The 21,221-nt window shown below is 42.6% G+C and overlaps 1 protein-coding gene across 7 annotated transcripts in view; it reads left to right on the forward strand.

Annotated features, from left to right (window-relative positions):
* Positions 1-21,221, forward strand: part of ELMO1 (engulfment and cell motility 1) — a 583,742-nt gene that overhangs the window by 521,185 nt on the left and 41,336 nt on the right. The window lies entirely within an intron of this gene.

The following is a 21,221-nucleotide window of genomic DNA, read 5'->3' on the forward strand; positions in this document are numbered from 1 at the left end:
CTTAGGGGTTGTACCTTACCAGCTTTAACTATTGTTAATATTATGATAATTTCAAAAATAAATCCCTTTGGATGTGGCTTAGCAACTGGCTCCTATCTTTTTCCTGTGATTTACCCCATCTTTGGTAGCATTAATATTAGAGATAATTAAACATGCTGCCTTTACAGGATGATTTTTGATGGGCATGCCATCTTTTGTCCTAAAGCATGAGCATTTCTTAATAAGGCATAGACCTGGCAGGCACCTTTTCTTATGTTTCAGTGCCTTTTCATGTCCTTTTTAACAAGACTGTTGACAAAGCCACTCTTAAGTTTCCTTTACTGCATGGCAGTTATGACAGCTTAGATCCATTTATCCAATGTCACACAAGTCACTGGATATGCTCAATAAATGACCCAAGTTTTAACCTTTTTATAATTTAACACTTTATTTATTTGGCTGCATTGGATCTTAGGTGCAACACGTGGGATCTTTTGTTGCAACATACTGATTCTCTAGTTGTGATACACAGGCTCAGTAACTCTGGGACATGTGAGATCTTAGTTCCCCAACCAGGGATCTAACCCATGGCCCCTGCATTGAAAGGTAGATTCTTAATCACTGGACCACCAGGGAAGTCCCAACACTTTAAGTGAAAGCCAGCAAGCTTCACCTGATGGTACATTATTAACGCTACATGTCTGAAACAAACTCACTTCTCAGCCACACCTTCAGACAGAAGGCGCTCATAATGAGTATCTTGAGATGTTCCTTTGAAGATCTTATGCCAAAGAGCAAACATTTATTTATAGCTTTACTTTTTTCTTTATCAAATGAATTTTACACACAAAAAAGGTTTTATGTATAGTGTTTTTCTTGCCTTATGTACCTCTTACTTTTCCTTCTCATTTCATTCACCTGTTGTTCTACATTGGCTATCAGTATTTGTCAGACAGCCTTCCTAGGTGTAACATCTAAAGCAAGACTCACTCATTCTTTGCCTGTTGTTTGCCCAGTAGTCCTCACTCATGTTTGTTCATTAGTTGTTGGGGTGATGAGCCAAGACACTGTACTCTCAGCTGGGGCTGGAGCCTGTTTAGCTTGGCACTGATTAATGATGTGCATGGAATAAGCCATTTGCAAGACCCATCTTAGAAGCCCAGTTAGCCAAAGACAAATAGCTGAAAGTTAGCTGATGGGAGCACAGGAGGTGGACTCTTGAGAAAAGAGAGTCATTTAGAAATACTGGTATGACTTTTGGTTGTCATAACTAGGAAAGAGGCAGGTTCTGCGGTTAAAATAAATGGCTTGGGATGTGGTTTCTTGGTAGGTACTCCAAATTCAGTGTAAGGCATATTACTGATATACTTGCATAACTGCATCATTTCCCTATGCTGTGGGACCTACCATTTATAAACTTGCTTATGGAGCCTACCCGCTTCTCAGCCACACCTTCAGACAGAAGGCACTCATGTGAGTATTTTGCGATGTTCCTTTGGAAGATCTTATGCCAAAGAGCAAGCATTTGTAGCTTTACTTTTTCTTCATCAAGTGAGCTTTACACATACACAAAAGTTTTTGTGTATAGTGTTTTTCTTACCTTATGTACCTCTTAGTTTTCTTTCTCATTTCATTCACCTATTGTTTCATGTTGGCTTAGCATCCATTTCTTTACTCAAAACTTCTCCTCTTTGCCCTTTTCTATCCTTTATGTGAGACAATGAGGAAGAAAGACATTCATCTTGAAGTTATAGAGAAAATATCTTTGTGCTAACTGGAGTCTTATCCATTTAGTGGTGTGCCAAAATTGGGCATGGTACTTTATTTTGTCCTTTCTAGAACAGATTTTTTCTCCCTCTTACTGACAGAGAACTAACAGAAAACATTTCTGAAGTTCCATTGCCAACTTCTGGCTAGAAACTTTATGGATATGTATTTCCTGAAGATAAATAATCCCCTTGTTTAGAAGGCATTTTTTCACTAGCCTATCCGAAATGCTTAATTCAAAAGTTATAAGGATGCCCAAATCCATTCAGGTGGAGAAAATCCGGAGATGAGAGGATGACTCCAAGGTTACACAGGAGATGAGACAAGAAAATTCACCAGGTGTCTTGGCTTAGTTATTAATGTTTGGTTTTATGACTTTGGTTCCTCTACTCAAAGATCTTAATTTTTCATCACTTCCTGCAAGATAGAGCTCAGCTTCTTCTACTTGGCAGCTACAGGCATCCATAGTTTGATCATGTCCTGTCTCCCACAGCTTATTTCCTACCCCTCTCCCTAAGTGAGGGAGAAGGAAATGGCAGCTCACTCCAGTATTCTTACCTGGAGAGTCCCATGGACAGAGAAACCTGGCAGGCTACAGTCCATGGAGTCGCAAGAGTCAGCTATGACTTAGCGACTAAACCACCACCACCACCACCTCCTCCCTAAGTGAATAAGCATAAACAACAGCCATCATGTATGTCTGGTCTTGTAAAAGCTGCTCAACAAATACTCTTAATTCTTACATCACCCTGCAATGTTTATACTGTAATCTCCAGCTTATTGGGGATCTGAGACTTGGAGAGTTAAAAAATTTGCTCTAGGACACACAGATGGCAAAAGTAAGAGAATCATGAATCAGACCCAGTTCTGTGTGACTCCAGTGGTCGCTGTTTTCCTTTGACCTTTCACTAAAGCCAAAGTGGTCTTAAGAAACTGCTTTTCAATTGGCTTGGAAAGCCCATCCCCCTTGCTTCTGTTTTTCAATCTAAATCAAATCCATCCTGAAGAACCCCACCAGAACCTGCTTTGTTCATAGGATGCTTCCTCACCACCCCAGATGAAAATGGTCTCACCTGCCTGGTAGGAAACAGGGGCTTTGGGCTCAGATCCCTCTATGCCACCATCCAGTGTGTGATTTTTGAGTAAATCACTTAATTCTAGCTTGACACATGCTGCAACCTGACCTCTAGAGTTCCACTCGGTTAAAATTTTTAGGATTCTGAACACCTTTTTAATTTCTTGTGAGATAAGAACACTAGTGTATCTCTTGTTTGAATATTTGTCTTTGACTCCTTCCTTAACACAGGGCTCCCAAATCATTTGTAAATCCTAAGGGATAAGAGCTCTAAGAGAATTTTTTATTCTACTGAGCTGACTCTGGGTGGACTCCTAGATAGGGGCTTGTCACCAGAAAGACCAGGCCATGGTTAGAAGCTTGGAATTTTCAGCCTTGCCCCATCATCCAGATAGGGGACAAGGGCTGGAAATGGCAGTAGTAGTTGGCCATGCTTACATGAAGAAATCTCCATAAGAGCCCAATAGCACAGGGTTCAGAGAGCTTCTGAGTTGGTGAATAGATCCACACCAAGAGAGTGATATACCCCAATTCCATGGGGACAGAAGCTCCTGCACTTGGCGCCTTCCAGACCTCACTCCATGTTTCTCTTCATCTGGCTTTTCATCTGTATCCTTTACCATATCTTTAATATAAACTAGTAAATGTAAAAAAATTAAGATTCTGAGGTTATATCATGTATATAATTTCTTGTATGTGTTAAGTCCTGTACCGCTGAGCCTGTCTCACCCCCATTTCCCACTGGCTATGTGTGTGTGTTCATCGCTCAGTCATGTCCGACTCTTTGAGACTCAATGGTCTGTAGCCTGCCAGGTTCCTCTGTCCGTGGGATTCTCCAGGCAAGAATGCTGGAGTGGGTTTCCATTCCCTTCTCCAGGGGATCTTCCCAATCCAAGGATCAAATCCGGGTCTTCCACATTGCAGGCAGATTCTTTACCATCTGAGCCAAGTGCAGTGCCTTATGCAGAAGGAGCGGCACGCAGATGGTATTGTGGAGAACCACATCTACTCTTCAGTTCTATCACACTCCCTTTTATTTGTTTGTCTCTTTTATTCACTTACTCATCTATTTATTTATTTGTTACTAGCACGGAAGTTTCCTATAACTTCCAGGATCCTTCCTGAGATCTTCTAGAAGCCTCATCTCCACTTTTAGACAATATAGTTATTGGTTTGGGCAATAATTATTGCCTTGAGGGCAAGAACTTTTCATTTTTTTTATACTCAAAGCAGAAACCGAAAGGAAAAGTCACTCTGAGAATATGAGATTTCAGAAAAAGAAGTTTGAACAAATACCAATAAACAGTTTGTAACATTTGCAGTGTCATGGTTTATTCAGCATTTCATCAATCCTTGTGCACCTGTGCATACTAGCCTATAGTTACTAGCTTGTATAGAAATATGGGTGGTTACCAAGTAACTGAAGTCACCAGATTTCAAGTTTGGTTTCAAAGGACTATCGTCTTCTGCACCATCTTCAGTGACCCTTGTCCCCTTTGACTCCTAAAATCTTTGGTTCCTGCAAGTTCTCAAGCAGTCCTTTTAGGAGAAAATGGTTCTATTTATCCGATCAGCAGACACCACTGGGAAAAAATAGATATCATTGTCTTCCCCTCATATCCCCCAGAAAATTCTCAGACCCCAGTTTTCACCTGTTAGGCTTCCCTGGTGACTCAGATGGTAAAGAGAGTGCCTGCAATGCTGGAGACCTGGGTTCAATCCCTAGATTGGGAAGATCCTCTGGAGAAAGAAATTGCAACCCACTCCAGTATTCTTGCCTGGAAAATCCCATGGATGGAGGAGCCTGGCAGGATACAGTCCATTGGGTTGCAGAGTCAGACATGACTGAACGACTTCACTTTCTTCACCTATCAGATGTTCATACTAACTGAAATTTGAAAAGAAAGGAAAAGGTGAGCATGCTTAACATGAGAAGGTCTACAGTTTGAACAAGGAGACCTATGTCTTCCCACTATTTTATACATTCAATAAATATGTGTTGGCCCCTCCTGACTGTTTGGCACTGTTCTTAGACCCATAACTAAGTTCTTTCCCTGGATAGTACACCATTTCCAGAGGTGTTATTGTTGACTTCAAATTGCCAAGATAGTAAGGGAGATAGAAATACTGTTTAGCTATCTGGTTGAACAACTTTCACAAGGACATGCCATTGAACATAAGTTCAGGCCCTGAAAGAACTTGAGCTATTTCTCAAGAAATTTGGTTTGGGGCATTGGGGCTTTTAAGAAAATTTAATTCAAAATTATTGAACACTCAAATGTGTTAGGTAAAATTAACTATTGCTGACCAACATCATTTCCTTCAGAGATGATAGATAAGTGCTATTGTGAATACCAAATTCAACTGATTGGTAGTGACTGCCTGCAGACAGAGTTCTGGTTCAGCAGGAAAGAAAGTGCCATGATGGATTAGTCATGTCTGCCACTGTCATGAGAGAGAAGAATGCTGAGATATGTGCTATATAATTGCCATCTAGGCTGTTTCCTTCAAAGGACCCATCAGTAAGCGAGGCAGGGGGTATCACATTTGGGTGAAAACAGGGCAGACCCAGTGGATTTCTGTGACAGTAGCTGCCTTCTTGGATGCATTAGGTCCAAACCACCAAATAACTGAAAGGATTTTGCAGAATCAGGGCACTCAGGGCGGTTTTAATTATCTGAGCTTTGTGGCCATGGTGGTTGACAGGTTCTCCTTTAAAGATAATAAATAGCTCACAATTACTTTACTTTGGAAAGTGCTCTTCTGCCCTGGGACTCTGTAATAACCAGCCATGGAAAAGGAAAGGCCTGGGGATTTATGAGATGTCCCAATTTACAACCATCTGGGAGAAATACAGCAGGACGTTGGTACATCAGTGTTTTAACCAGAGTTAATCTGTCATTGCTACTGTTACAAACCCTCTCTTTCCCTCTGCTTAAAACTATCACACAGATTTGACCCCAGACTTCACCAGGACAGGCCAGAAATCATGCTTTAAAACAAGTAATTCAGAAATACAGTCAAATTGACCTTTGGTTTACTACACTGAAGGGGATATTTTCCAGGTATGAGAAATTTTAAAACCTACTAGTGATAAGAAGAAAAATGAGGTATAGTCTCTTCCTTTAAAGGGAAACCAGTAGTGAATACATAATTTCAGGACATTCTGGGAAGTGAAGTCCTTGAAGTGATCAGACAAGAGCAGCAACATATTTGTATGCACAAGAAACAGTGGTATGCTAACTCATCTCTTTGCTTGCCCTGCCCCCAAATTATATTGGTAACTCACATCTGTGATAGCACTTATTGAGGGCCACTGTTATTATTTGTTCACACCTATTTGTTCCTCCTGACTGCCTTTGAGTTCTGTAAGAGTGAGCATTGGATCTAGTTCTTTGTGTTTCCAGCACTTCAGGACTGAATACATGCGGCTGACTCTTGAACTGCATGGCCATTAGGACATCAACCCTCTGCACAGTCAAAATTCCACATATGATATATAGTTTGGGCATTTCCTTTTTAAGCGTGGCTCCACATCTAAGGATTCCACCAACTCTGAATCATGTAGCTGTAGTGTTTCCTTTGAAAATAATCCACAAATAAGTGGACCCGCATAGTCCAAACCCATGTTGTTCAACAGTCAACTGTACTTCTAAAGCTTCTAATGCCATACCCAGAATTGACAACTCATTAGATAAAACTTAGAAAATAAAAACATATTTACTCTTCATGTTTTGTTGATGATTCAGCTGAATCTGTTTGGAAAGTAAAAGGCATTTCTAAATTTCTCAGTGAAGAATGGTCCACTTACAATATCACACTGTAAACTATAGAAACAAACATTTGATATGCCATTTGCTTAAAACTGTAAAAACACAAGAAAATACTACATGTTATTTATGGATACAGGCATATGTAGAATTATAAAAATATCTACAGAAAGAATTATATCTCTAGCAAGGGTAGAATGAGGAAAGGATGACACCTTTGGCATTTTATATCTTTAAAAAAAGACATCTAAATCAAAAATGGCAAAACGTTGACACAAATAAAATTAGTATGGTGGATGATGAGTATCTGCTGTATTATTTTCTGTTTGAAGTATTTCATAATTTTTAAGTTTATAATCACTGTTTTAATGAAATAAGACCACTGAGTGGGGAAAAAAAATCACACTCTTAATTTGATGAGTACTGAAAAGGAAAAAGTATTTGGAGAAGGATGGCAAGAAGATTCCCTCCTGTATGTCAGAGTTTACACCAGTGGGCTCTGCTGCGTCGCCATCCCCCTGCACAGTCTGTCTGCTGAGGGGCATCCACCAGCACTTTCACTTTGGTGCACTGTCCTTCCGCAGTGACTTGTCGAAGCAGTGATTCCCATGTCTTCAGAGTTCGGCAGCCTTGCCTGGTGGCAGAGCTGGTTTATAGAAGCCAGACCTTGCCTTTTCTACCCCATTTCCCCGCTTGTCTTGCCTGAGCAGTCTGCTTATGAAAAGTTTATTCAATCTCCCTTCCAGAGGGGCGGTTTGTCCTCTTTCATTTGTCACTATTTAATAGCTTATGCAAACCTGCTAGGAGAGCCAAATGTGGGAGGCTTCAGGATTCACCCTCATTTACAGTAAGTACACAATGCATTTACAGTAAGTCTTCTCTCTCCATAAGAACCTTGAAAGTTGTGAAATTTCAAAGATGTGAATATGTGTGCCATGAATTTCTAGCATGAGTGAAACTTGCCTTCCGTCTTTTGTTACTGATGATCCTTCAGCTCTACCATCTTCCATCTCCTTTCCCTGCTCCAGTCATTAACTCTTCTTTCCTGCTCACTCTATGCCAGCCCCTGAATGTCGGCTGTTGTACTATACTTTCATACTTTTCAGGGTACTTTTTGGCCTGAAAACCAGCCCCATTGGTTTCTGCCTCTCTCACCACACATGGTCATGCATTTTGACTGACTTACTTGACATGCTGTTTATTCAAAGCCATGGAATTAAATGCCACCCACTAATGTGATTGGCCGGGACTTTTCTTGCCTGAGGCAAGCATCCTCAGACACTAGTGAAAATAGCTCCCTGCTGTCCACCAGGGCCTTCAATTAGCTAACCAGCAAATCGAGCCTGATGGCTGTATTAATCTGGCTCCCTGTTTCAGCAGGGAAAAGAAGCTTGGTCACACGACTGTTTGCCTCTTGATCTCCCCCCCTCTAAGGGCAGGATGCAGAGGGAAGGCATTTATCCCAGCCCTCACCTTTTCTGCCTCCTCCTCTTTTTGAAGGGGCTCCCTGTGGATGCTGAAGAAACTGAGAAGTATGTTTCTTCCACATCCATTGTTCTTCCACAAAGCCAGAACTAATTGATTTTGAGATGAATTGCTGGTTGAAAGGTTTTTTACTGGCTGTAAAGGTGCCTGAAACCTTAAATTAAAATACCTTCTTGTGAAGAGCAGGGCAGCTGTTAGCACCTGTGTCTTCATCTTCAGATGTGAAATCATCCAGTTAGCACCTGCATGGAACCACAGATCAGACATCATATAATAAGTTATTTAGGGGCTGATGACAAAGCCCTCAGAGCTCTTAGTTTGGATTATGATCAGATTCTCAGGCTGATTGAACCTGCCTGAGCATCACTACCCCCTGCCATCTGATTCCTACTTTATTTGTAGTTGAACCAGGGGAAGTTCTGAGCAAGGAAAAGGCAGTGCCAAGCAGATAGCTCCATTTCTAACAGCTCTGGTGCCACCTGCTTTGCTCTCGGGGTGAGTTTGAAAAAGTTATTTTTCATAGTCTCTCTAATAATAGCCCTCCATCAGGTTCCCCAGGCCCGTCTGGACACTGCCAACCACAGGCTCGCTCACTCAGTGTTGGCACTCAGGCATCTGCCATGTATCTGGAAATGCTGATGCTGATTGCTGCCCGGGGGACTGTGGGCTTATTGGGAAGGCAGTGGCTGCCCTTGCTAAAGTGGGTCCCTGAGCAGCACCTGAGCCAGGTAGCAGATGCTTGCACCACTAGGGCCGCCTCAGTGAGAAGCAGCCCGGGGAAAATAGCCCAGCCCCTGGGTGGGGGTGGCACCAGAGAGCCCTGTCCAAGCCTGCTCAGAGCAGATGCAGTCTCCTGACCGTCTCTCTGACTGTCCCAGGTGAGAGCCCTCACCCTGTTCACATTGTAGCTAGTACCTGAAGGCTAACCCTTGGGGGAACTGTTACAGCCCTTGAGGGCTGTAACAAGCCAAGCTCTGAGTTCCTCATCTGTAAGTTGAATGTCCCTTTCTCTTTTTCCTGAAATGGCAACCATCATAGCTCCTTCCTACCTTCTTATGCCTCCTCGTTTAAGACCAGTAGCCCTCAACCCCACCTGAATATTAGTACCTCCTGGGGAGCTTTGTAGAGTGTGACCAGTGGGTTTTTAGTGTCTGAAACCCATTCCCAGCTAGATGAATCAAAATCTATGGGGGTGAGGCCAGGCAAAGGTACATTTTAAATTTTGTTGTAGACTGAAAGTTGGGAATTACTGATTTTGAGGCTATTTCTTCTTTTAATCATTTGATGATTCCATCTGTTATATATTAAACAGATCTCTTGTCAATTACTATGTGATTGGATCATGCAGACTCTGAATATACAAGAGTCATCACCAAGAAGGACACAGCCCATGACATTATGATACAGTCTTATGAGGGGAGAATAGGTGGTCCGATGTTGCCTTTAGCAAGAGGGCAGCAGGTCAGAGATGGATTTACAGATTTGAAGAATGAGCAGGTATTGGAAGGAGGTCATTAGTCAAAGGTAGGAGGAAGTGAGCACAAGTGGAGCCACAGGATGAAGTTCAAGGCACTGGGAGGATCTCAGTGTGGCTGGATCATGGAATCTGAACAGTGATGCCGTATAGAAGGCATCAGCTGGAGGGGAGTGGAAGGCAACCATGAGGGCCCACGTGGTCACACTGAAGGAGCCAGTCTTCACCAGCAGGCAGTGATGAGATTACATTTTGGAAATAATCCTGCCTCTATGTAGAGGGGCTGGAAGGGGCAGAGTTGAAGCCAGAGGCTGTTGGGAAGCCACATCAGGTGATGAGGCAGAGCTCCAGGGGTGGGTCAGTTATAATAATGTGAAGTCGAAGAAAAAAATAGATATTTAAGAGGCAAATGAGCATCTCACACTTCTGAAAACTATAATCCTCAGAGCAAAATTCCCAACTTTCATGAACGTTAAGGTTCCCCAGGCCAGAGAGTTCCACCATTTGGATATCGCTACTTTGTTTTTCATCACTCACCAAAGACATAATGAAACTAAGTTGCAATACTGGCATAGTACAGATACAGGGGCCCTAAGAACAAGCCTTTCCTGTCAGCAATTTGCATTCCAGACTCTGATCTGGGAGGAGTCAAACCAATGGAACATCCCAGTCTTCAGTGAACTCTCTTATTCTCAGCTCCTGGGTTCATATCTTGGCTTTTGATTTATGCATAGTAAGCCTAGTGTTTGCTGGATTCGGAAATGCCATCTTAGAGAAGTCCAGTGATGGTGACCTCACAGCCCACGTTACACACAGCACTGGCCTTTGGCTCAGAATTAGGTCATCGACACCCCCTCTGAGGGATGCTCTCAGGAGCTCAGAGGGCTATTAAGACCCACTGGAGCATCAGAGGTGGGGAGAAGCTAAATAGCTTGCTGGTTCTTACGATTATTACATGCCAGGCTTAGATCACATCCTCTATGAAGTGCAAAGACACTTCATTATATTTATTCATGAACAGGCTATTTCAAATTCATCTGGTTAATTTGAGGACATAAGATGAAATTGAGGATGGGCTGGAGGTTGCACACCAGCTGAGCTGACTTATGATTTCAGAACAGTTTCTATTCACTTACATTAAGCCTGATCCCATAGGACCCTAGAGAGTCAGGCCCATCAGCAGGGGCCTGCACTGGTCCAACCCCAGTAGGAGGTGTGGTAGAAGGAAGCAAGGATGGGCCAAAGTGTCTTCCAGTCCCTGAAACCATTCTGAGGGAGAGCTGAGAACACTGTTTAAAGAAACAACTCTTTAATCTGTCTGAATCAATTCTATTCAGTGCAACTTAAATGTAATCTTGAATTGTCCTGTACATGTTATGAACCCCCCGGGTTATCATGAGGTTTTTTGCATGCTGCAAGGAAGTTTTTTTTTCTTTGGATAAGCTGTTATTAGAATGTTGATTCACAGGAAACCTTCTAATGATGGGTATAGTGTAATGGGGTAAATACTGTGCATCTTCTAATCCTAACTAGAGATATTCACCCCCATTTTATAGACAAGGAAACAAGATTCAGAGAAGTCAGAGCAATTTGCCCAGTTAAGTGAGTGATGGAGGCAGACTGTGAAATGAGCACTGCCTAATTCTAAAGCCGGGCATTTTTCTTCTATACCAGGGGTTGGCAAACTACCACCTGCAGGCTGTATACCCAGTCCACCAGCTATCTTGTCAAATGAGGTTTTATTGGACCACAGCTATGCTCATCATTTCTTATTATCTGTGGCCACTTTCATGGCACCACACCAGAGCTGAGTAGCTACTACAGACACTATATGGTCCACAAAGCTTAACATATTTATTATCTGACCCTTAAGAGAAGTTTGCTAACCTCTGCTCTAGATCAAACTGCCCAAGATAAACACAGAAAACTTAAATCCTGCTCCTTGGGCTAAGAAATCACTTCTATTTTTTCTTTCTTTTATTTAATATACTTGATTTGTTGTGGTTCAGTCGCTAAATCATATCCGACTCTTTGTGACCCCATCGACTACAGCATGCCAATACATTTGATAGTACTCAGCAAAAACTCTTGTTTGCTTGAACTGACTCAAGCAGTCCATTCCCTACCTATGGCAGAACTATAAAGTAAAATCATCTCTAGTTTACAGAAGCTATCCTAAGTTTAAAGACCTCTAAAGGATGGAGGTCAGTTGACAGTCTACATCTGGTTCAGTAACTGTCCCTTCCAGGTAAGTCATCAGTTTTCACCCTAACTTCTTAAACTTTTTCTTGGCAAAGCCACTTCTCCCCATGTTCTAACCTTGGAGAGTAGCCCCCTAGAGTGAGTCCCAGTCTCCAGAAAAGTATCCTGCTTATACATGGGTACCTGGGGTCTTCCTTCCCCCAGACTCCTCTCCAGGTGGAATCCCTCCAGTTCTCTGAGCCTTCTGTTGTTTTATGTAAAGAACATTTCTGGGAAGAAAAATAGTTCCAGTCCTAAAACCCAGCAATGAGAACTCTCCCTCATGAGTCATTTTAAAGCTGGACCGCATTGGCATCTGTCTTCTCTAAGACAGCCTTTTCTCTGCATCATGGAGATAAATCCATTTAATGGGCATCACTGGTTGGGTAATTGTATGTTTGTAAGCATCCCCTTTAGTGTTATACTGCCGTGGCTTCTTCCAAAACCCTTCACTCAACTTCAGATCAGCCCCCTCCAGCTCACCTCTGGAAGAAAGCCCAGAACGACCTCTGGAACCCTAAAACACCATCTCAAAGCTGCAGACATTATTCCTTAGGCTGTGGAAAAGTGCTCTCTGAGAGGTGTGTTATCAGTCTTACAGTTTTGTTAAGGTTGCATTTGTTTAATTCTGCAGATGAATGGTAGAAGCCTGAGAATCTTCAGTGTTGAGCTTATCAATCATTACAGCCTGGAAGTTACTTGTTCAGTACCATGGGCCACAGTACAAACAAGAAACAGTACCTGCTTTCCAGGGATTTACAATCTAGATGGGGTTACAGGTACACTAGTCATTAACTTCATTGCTTTATAGGCATATGACAAGAATCTCTACAGAGGCCACACTAAAGGCTCAGAAGTGGTGCTGGACATCTGCTGAGATCAGAGGTTCTCACACTTGAAGGTGCATCAGAATCATCTGCTGCTGCTGCTGCTGCTGCTGCTGCTAAGTTGCTTCAGGCATGTCCGACTCTGTGCGACCCCATAGACAGCAGCCCACAAGGCTTCCCCATCCCTGGGATTCTCCAGGCAAGAACACTGGAGTAGGTTGCCATTTCCTTCTCCAATGCATGAAAGTGAAAAGTGAAAGTGAAGTCCCTCACTCGTGTCCGACTCTTTGCGACCCCATGGACTGCAGCCTACCAGGCTCCTCCGTCCATGAGATTTTCCAGGCAAGAATACTGGAGTGGGCTGCAAGTGCCTTTTCTAGAGCAGCTATTAAAACGCTGATTCCTAGGCCCAGCCCTAAAGTTTCTGATTCCTTGGGCCTGGGGTAGACCTAAGAAGCTGAATTTCTAGCAAGTTGCCAGATAATACAGATGTGGTCTGGGAATATTTTTATAGGAGAAACCTCTGACATAATTTCATTCTCAGAAGGTAAGGGGGCTCACATTTGTCATAAATCTAGTATGTTCCATTCACTCTGTCAGATGCTTTGCACATAATATCTTATTTAGATTTTACAACAACCCTGTGGACTCTGTACTATTATTTCCACTTCACAGTGAGCAAACTAAGGCTTGAGAAGGGGAACTAGTGTTTGCTCACTATCTACAATATACCATGCAGAGTTTTAGGCTTTACTTCATTAACAATAATGGCAACCCACTACAGTATTCTTGCCTGGAGAATCCTGTGGACAGGGGAACCTGGTGGACTGCTGTCCATGGAGTTGCACGTAGTTAGACACAACTGAAGCGACTTAGCCTGCATGCATGCATGCATGCATGCATGCATTGGAGAAGGAAATGGCAACCCACTCAAGTATGCTTGCCTGGAGAATCCCAGGGACAGAGGAGCCTGGTGGGCTGCTGTCTATGGGGTCACACAGAATCGGACACGGCTGACACGACTTAGCAGCAGCAGCAGCATTAACAATAAATAGTGTGTATGTGTCTGTGCGTGTGCACGCTCAGTTGCTGAGTTGTGTCTGACTCTTGGCAGACCAATGAACTGTAGCCTACCAGGCTCCTCTGTCCATGGGATTCTTCAGGCAAGAATACTGGAGTGGGTTTCCATTTCCTACTCCAGGGAATCTTCCCAACTGAGGGATCGAACATGCATCTCTTGCATCTCCTGCACTGGCAGGTGGATTCTTTACTACTAGTGCTCTGATGAATCTCAAATGATTCATTCTCCCAGTTTACAGATGATGGAAATGAGTCTGGGAAGGATTGAGTGTCTTGAGGAAGTTGACAGCCTGGCTTCAAAATTGTGTGTGTTGAACTCTAAAGGCTTTGTAGCTGCCCTGCAACCAATACCCATCCATTGGCTGAAAACTACTAATGTGAACTCCAAAAGCATATTTTCTCTCATACCTGAGTCATGCATTGCCTACCTCCTGCCTTTGCTCTTGCCAGTCCCTCTGCCTAGAGGGACATTTTCCTCTTCCATTACATCGTAACTCCCATTCATCCTTCAGGTCCCAGCAACAGCCTTGTCTCAGCCATGTGGACTTTGCTGACATCCCTCCTTTCCCCAACTGGCCCGGGAAGAAAGATACCTTTGTATGTGTCCCAGTATACATTACTGAATTCCATTACACCACCCAAATCCTGTGATGATTTATCATTAGTAATAGAAAAAACAATCCAAATTTTTCATCTGAGTCAGTAAAGCCACCTACCATCTTCCCAACCTTACCTCTCAGCTCCACCTCATTTCTCCAATTAAATGAAACCACCAGCCTCTCTTCTCTACCCAGAGCTGTTCTCTCCTCTCTCTGAGTTTGCCTCATCCCGTTTCTTCCACTGAGACCAGCTCCTTCCCTGCTCCTCCTTGTGTCCATGTCTGGCCTCTCCTTAGTCAAGATTGCCGGGAGAAATATCAATAACCTCAGATATGCAGATGACACCACCCTTATGGCAGAAAGTGAAGAAGAACTAAAGAACCTCCAGATGAAAGTGAAAGAGGAGAGTGAAAAAGTTGGCTTAAAGCTCAACATTCAGAAAACTAAGATCATGGCATCTGGTCCCATCACTTCATGGCAAATAGATGGGGAAACAGTGGATACAGTGGCTGACTTTATTTTTCTTGTCTCAAAAATCACTGCAGATGGTGATTGCAGCCATGAAATTAAAAGACGCTTACTCCTTGGAAGGAAAGTTATGACCAGACTAGACAGCATGTTAAAAAAGCAGAGACATTACTTTGCCAACAAAGGTCTGTCTATTCAAGGCTATGGTTTTTCCAGTAGTCATGTATGGATGTGAGAGTTGGACTATAAAGAAAGCTGAGCGCCGAAGAATTGATGCTTTTGAACTGTGGTGTTGGAGAAGACTCTTGAGAGTCCGTTGGACTTCAAGGAGATCCAACCAGTCCATCCTAAAGGAGATCAGTCCTGAATGTTCATTGGAAGGACTGATGTTGAAGCTGAAATTCCAATACTTTGGCCACCTGATAAGAAGAGCTGACTCATTTGAAAAGACCCTGATGCTGGGAAAGATTGAGGGCAGGAGGAGAAGGGGACGACAGAGAATGAGATGGTTGGATGGCATCACTGACTCGATGGACATGGGTTTGGGTGGACTCTGGGAGATGGTGATGGACAGGGAGGCCTGGCACACTGTGGTTCATGGGATCGCAAAGAGTCAGACACGACTGAGCGGCTTATCTGAACTGAAGTCCCCATGCTGCACCCTCAGCCCTCTGGCACTTGAGAGGGGCTCAGGAAGTATTTGAGGGATGAATATCTTGCCCATGCTCCACAATGACATCACTTCTTGTCTTAGAAGATGCAGATGGAGTTGCAAATCTTTCACTTTCCCAGGCCAGGAGCTCATTCTGCACAAGCACATTCACTCTTAGGGCCTTTTACATTGTAGATGCTCAGAAAGTTGTTGAGTGAATGGATGAAGGATGCTGGATAAAGATGTGACTGGTATGTCAGGGTCAAAGAGCTGATGAGACCAGGAGTGCACAGAGGCTCCATGGATCAGAAGCTCATTGCAGTTAACAACAATGAAACCAGAGCACCGTTAGACTGCCAGCATGCTTGATTCTATTCAGGGATCCCCGGCACTTATACCTTTAACCCACTCTGCCAAGGAGCTAAAAGGTTTTCTCCATTTAAAGTACAAGTGTCTTGTGAGACCCCCACTTCTTTTGTAACATATGACATTATTACAGTCAGTGTGTGCTTGGAAAACTCCAGAAACACACAGTTCAGACCACAGGCACAGTTCAGACCTTGATTAAATAATCGGTCAATACCAAATGCAAATTCTAAGAGTATGTTTTCTTTGATGTCTGTGGCAAAGCACATGTTGTAATTAAGAAGTTTTAAGTTCATCGATTTGCTGATGCCTCTGCAACACCATCTGTGGGTTTTTCAGAAAATGATTAAAGGTCTGATATTTTCCAAAGAGGATGGGGTTAAAGATGGTGGTTGTGAGTGTCCCGATCTAAATTGCATACACAGAGCATTAACAGAGACCTCACATCATTAATTCTAGTTCTTGTAGAAGGTATGTTGCAAAGGAATAGAAGGCTATTTGACCCCTCTGACTATTTTGCCCCTTCTTTAAAAAACAATGACATCTATCGCTCTGGTCATTGTCCTTGGCCATAGAACGATGGCCAGTACAAAGCAAAACTGTGAGGTAGGCAAAACCTGTATTTGGCTGCTGTTTTATCCTGTATACCTACCACTTGCATCCCTTTTCCTGGGGCCAGTGCCATCCAAACCTCTTTACCCTTAACAACCTACTCTTAAAAGAAAAGGGCTATATTTTCTTCAAACTAAAGTGTAAATGATTGTTGAGGATTTAAAGGATTGTTCCACTTATGGATGCTTACATCTAGCAGGGATCAAAGTCTTAAGCAGAAGAAATGGAATTCTAACAGTGGATTTTAAGTGCAGAGTATAAGTAGAAGCTGAAGAGTTTCCCATACTTGCATAAGGGATTATCATCATTTCCATGCAAAGGTACAACCATGAGCATATAAATGAAGATGATTTTAACTTATTTGTTTTCAAAATAGCTTTATTGTTCCTATCTAGGGTTCTTCTCCAATTTTTCTCTCCAATCTGGGCAACGTCAGCCTCTTAAATTGGAACTCCTGCATACTTCATTGCTTATGTTCATTGAGATCTTTGGTTGAAAGTGACAAGAATCCCATTCAAGCCATTTCCAGAAAAAAGGCTTATGTAATCAAACCAGCAAATATCAAACCAGGGTTGAACTGACTTTGTGGTTGATTATGGCTTCATCACTGGGCTTCCCCAGTGGCTCAGTGGTGAATAATCTGCCTGTAAAGCAGGAGATGCAGGTTCAATCCCTGAGTCAGGAGGATCCCCTGGAGGAGGACATGGCAACCCACTCCAGTATTCTTGCCTGGATAATCCCATGGACAGAGGAGCCTGGCAGGCTACAGTCCAAAGGGTCACAAAGGGTTGGACACAACTGAAGCGACTTAGTACATGCACATGGCATCACCATTATTAACACATTCTTTGTCTCTCTTTCTTTCTCTCTCTCTCCACCCCCTTACACACACGTGCACATGCTTCTAACTTTCTTGTGTCTGATTATACTGTCATCGGGCTCATTATCTTCCACTTTGCTGTATGTTAAGGGACATTCTCACAGTTCTCAATTTGAGGCGAATAGAGCACACTTTAATTCTGCCTCAAGTTGAGTCAGAAAAGTCTGGGAAGGATGCTAATTGGTCAATTCATGCCACATGCCGTCTTACTAGCATTATCATTGTGTCTAGTCACACGTAGTCTAGTGACTGTCATTTCTGACAGCTCCTTAAGAAACTCAGGAAATAAGAGAATCACCTGCCCCTCTGAACCTGTGTTTTCTCATCTATAAAATGAGGAAAGTGGAGAGAGCTGTTAAGACTCCCGCAGCATTAACCTAATTCTATTTTAAAACCTCTTCTTCATTTTTGGTGTTCTGGCTGCTATATCTTTGTCTCTCTTACATGTCCTACCTCCCGCTAGAAGGTCAAATAACATTAGGAGATGACAATTACAACCTTGGCTCCACTCTGAGTTTCTCTAAATGAGGAAAGGGGCAGCTCCTGCAGTGCCCCTCACATGAAACTACAAAGTGTTATAATTCAGCCTTGACCATATTTAGCCACCATTTATACTGCAAGATATGAGATGGTCACAATTTCAAAATTTGTGAAGCATCCCAAATTTAGCATTTTGCCTGAGTAAAAAAAGAAGCAGATCAGGTGGAAGGTCAACTGGAAATATTCCTCTCTGCCATTACACTGGGGGCATGAAGCAATGTTTATGTAACTGGTTCCAATTCAGACACAGCCCAGGTTTCAAGCAGTTAAAATGTGGTAGTTTCCATATTATTTACCTATTTCAACATCACTGAATATGCATACTTCATTCTAAATTCATGTGACATCCTCTTCTTTGAAATACCTTCCCATCTGCCAGCATTACTTATCCATCCATCTATTCTGTCACATCCACATTTCAGCTGTCATAATCTTTGCTCATCCTGGTTCTCTTATTAGACACTTAGTTCACACAAGGCAAAGACCATACTTCAGTTCACTTCAGTTCAGTCGCTCAGTCATGTCTGACTCTGCAACCCCATGAACTGCAGCACACCAGGCCTCCCTGTCCATCACCAACTACTGGAGTTTATTCAAACTCATGTCCATTGAGTCGATGATGACATCCAGCCATCTCATCCTCTGTCGTCCCCTTCTCCTGCCCTCAATCTTTCCCAGCAGCCTCCCTGTCCATCACCAACTACTGGAGTTTATTCAAACTCATGTCCATTGAGTCGATGATGCCATCCAGCCATCTCATCCTCTGTCGTCCCCTTCTCCTGCCCTCAATCTTTCCCAGCAGCAGGGTCTTTTCAAATGAGTCAGCTCTTCACATCAGGTGGCCAAAGTATTGGAGTTTCAGCTTCAACATCAGTCCTTCCAATGAACACCCAGGACTGATCTCCTTTAGAATGGACTGGTTGGATCTCCTTGCAGTTCAAGGGACTCTCAAGAGTCTTCTCCAACACTACAGTTCAAAAGCATCAATTCTTCGGTGCTCAGCTTTCTTTATAGTCCAACTCTCACATCCATACATGACTACTGGAAAAACTATAGCCTTGACTAGACACACCTTTGTTGGCAAAGTAATGTCTCTGCTTTTTAATATGCTGTCTAGGTTGGTCATAACTTTCCTTCCAAGGAGTAAGCATCTTTTAATTTCATGGCTGCAATCACCATCAGCAGTGATTTTGGAGCCCAAAAAAATAAAGTCAGCCACTGTTTCTGTATATTTGCCATGAGCACTCAGCAGTGTTCATTATGTTGACTTCACAAATGATGCTTCTCGAGCAAGTTTTTGTTTAAAGTTTCTATCAATAGAGTCTGATTGGGACATCCCTGGTGGTCCATTGGCTAAAAGTGCACTCCTAATGCATGGGGGGCTAGGCTCAATCCCTGGTCAGAGAATTAGATTCCACATGCCACAGATAAAAATCCAGCGTGCCACAACTAAGACCCAGCACAGCCAAATATATAAATAAAAATATTTTAAAAAATATAGTCTGATTTACGGTAACCCTAATAAACAGTGGAATTACACTGCAGAGAGCAATCCGTCCAGGGCCCCAGAAAGTCCCATGAGTCAGTTGCCTGGAGGACAGTTGCCTTCATGCCTTTACATCATTGTTGTCACCAGCAACCTCTTCTTTACAGGGCAAGCATGGCACGCAGTCCTCTGAGAACAGTGTTGCCTACTGGATAAAGCAGATCCATAGTGAATGATATAGATCTGTCATCCTTCACATTTTCTTCTGAAATTTCTCAAGATTCCTTCAATTAGATTTATTTCTTGTGATAAAATACTTCTTGCCTGGTAGTCCCTATGAAAATGCAAATAGATTATCTAGTTGTGGGTAGTCTTACTGTGGGCATGGATTCTTAAAGGTTAGAAGCATATAAGGAAAAATAAGGGTTGATAGCACTTGAAAATAGACAGACCTGTTTGTCTCCCCACCACCTATGACTCATCTTACCCTTGGTTCAACCATGTTCAGTTGACTAAAGGAAAATGTGGTTGACATGGGACTCCTGGTTACACAAGGGCTGGTTTTTCTGAGGGCACATTTGGTTTTGCTACCAAGAAGGATTCATTTTCTTGTTCTGCCTCTCAATGCCTCTGGACCCCACAAGATCACTGGACATATTCTTATGTAATAGAACAGCTTTGGGAGAGACATCCACTTAGAGAAAGCACCCTGTGCCATCAGAGAGGGGCAATGCCGTTAAACAGAGCTCAGCCAGTGCAACGGGCTGTCCAGTGTGTAGAGGACATTTCAGCTGCCTAATATTACTTGAGGTGGTGAGATTTTTTTGCCATCACTCAGGTTTGAAAGTTCTGGTTTCCACAGGCTTTTCCATGCTATAAAACTGTTACTTCTGTTCAATAACATTTCATGAAAGATTGACATTTTGGTGGAACTAGTCAGTGATTCCCTGGTGGCTCAGATGGTAAAGAATCTGCCTACAGCACAGGAGACCTGGGTTTGATCCCTGGGTCAGGAAGAAGCCCTGGAGGAGGGCATGGCACCCCACTCCAGCATTCTTACCTGAAGAATCCCATAGATAAGAGGAGTCTGGCAGGCTACAGTCCATAGGGTCGCAAAGAGTCAGACACGACTGAGCAGCTAATACTTTTTTTTTTCCCATCAGTGAGAGATTACTATCTACTGTGCTTGAATTGTTGAATGAATAACTGTTGAGAAGCCATAGGAGCATATTGAGATCACATTCATAGTGATGGGATAGGTGGTACCCCAGGGCTGTTCAACACTCAGTGTATATTCTGTTCACTGTACAGGTATCTTAGATTTCAACTAGGTATGTGTGACCTTAGACAAGTTCTCAATCCTTCTCAGTAACCATTTTCTTATATATATTTTAACTGTTGTACTTTATATTATAGTTGATTTACAGTGTTGTGTTAGTTTCAGCTGTACAGAAAAGTGATTAACTATACATATTCATATATCTATTCTTTTTCAGATTCTCCTCCCAGTTTTGAGTCCATTTTCTTATCTTTAAAGTAGCAGTAAAAACATACTCTACTGTATTGAAAGTAGGATTAAATGAGTTGATGCATAGCAAAGTGCCTGACACTGAACCTAGCACATAATTGAGGTGCATTGGTGATCTACGCCTATTTTTAAGTTGCAGATGACCCCAGAATGTTGGTATGAAGGCAGTAAAATACAGCATTTATAGTCAGCCCTAAGTTCAAATCTCGGCTCAACCACCTACCAATCATCTATAGAATTTTGGACTAGTTTAAGTTTTCAAAGGTTCAGTTTCTGCATATAGGAATAATGATAATACCTATACCCTGAATTTGAGTAGATTGAAATAAAGAATACATATGAAGTATCTTTCATGGTATCTGGCTCATAGTAGGTATGTTATCAAGGGTAAC

This window comes from Giraffa tippelskirchi, chromosome 10 (genome assembly GCF_054371585.1).
Source record: "Giraffa tippelskirchi isolate mGirTip1 chromosome 10, T2T-mGirTip1v1.2.pri, whole genome shotgun sequence".
NCBI lineage: Eukaryota > Metazoa > Chordata > Mammalia > Artiodactyla > Giraffidae > Giraffa > Giraffa tippelskirchi.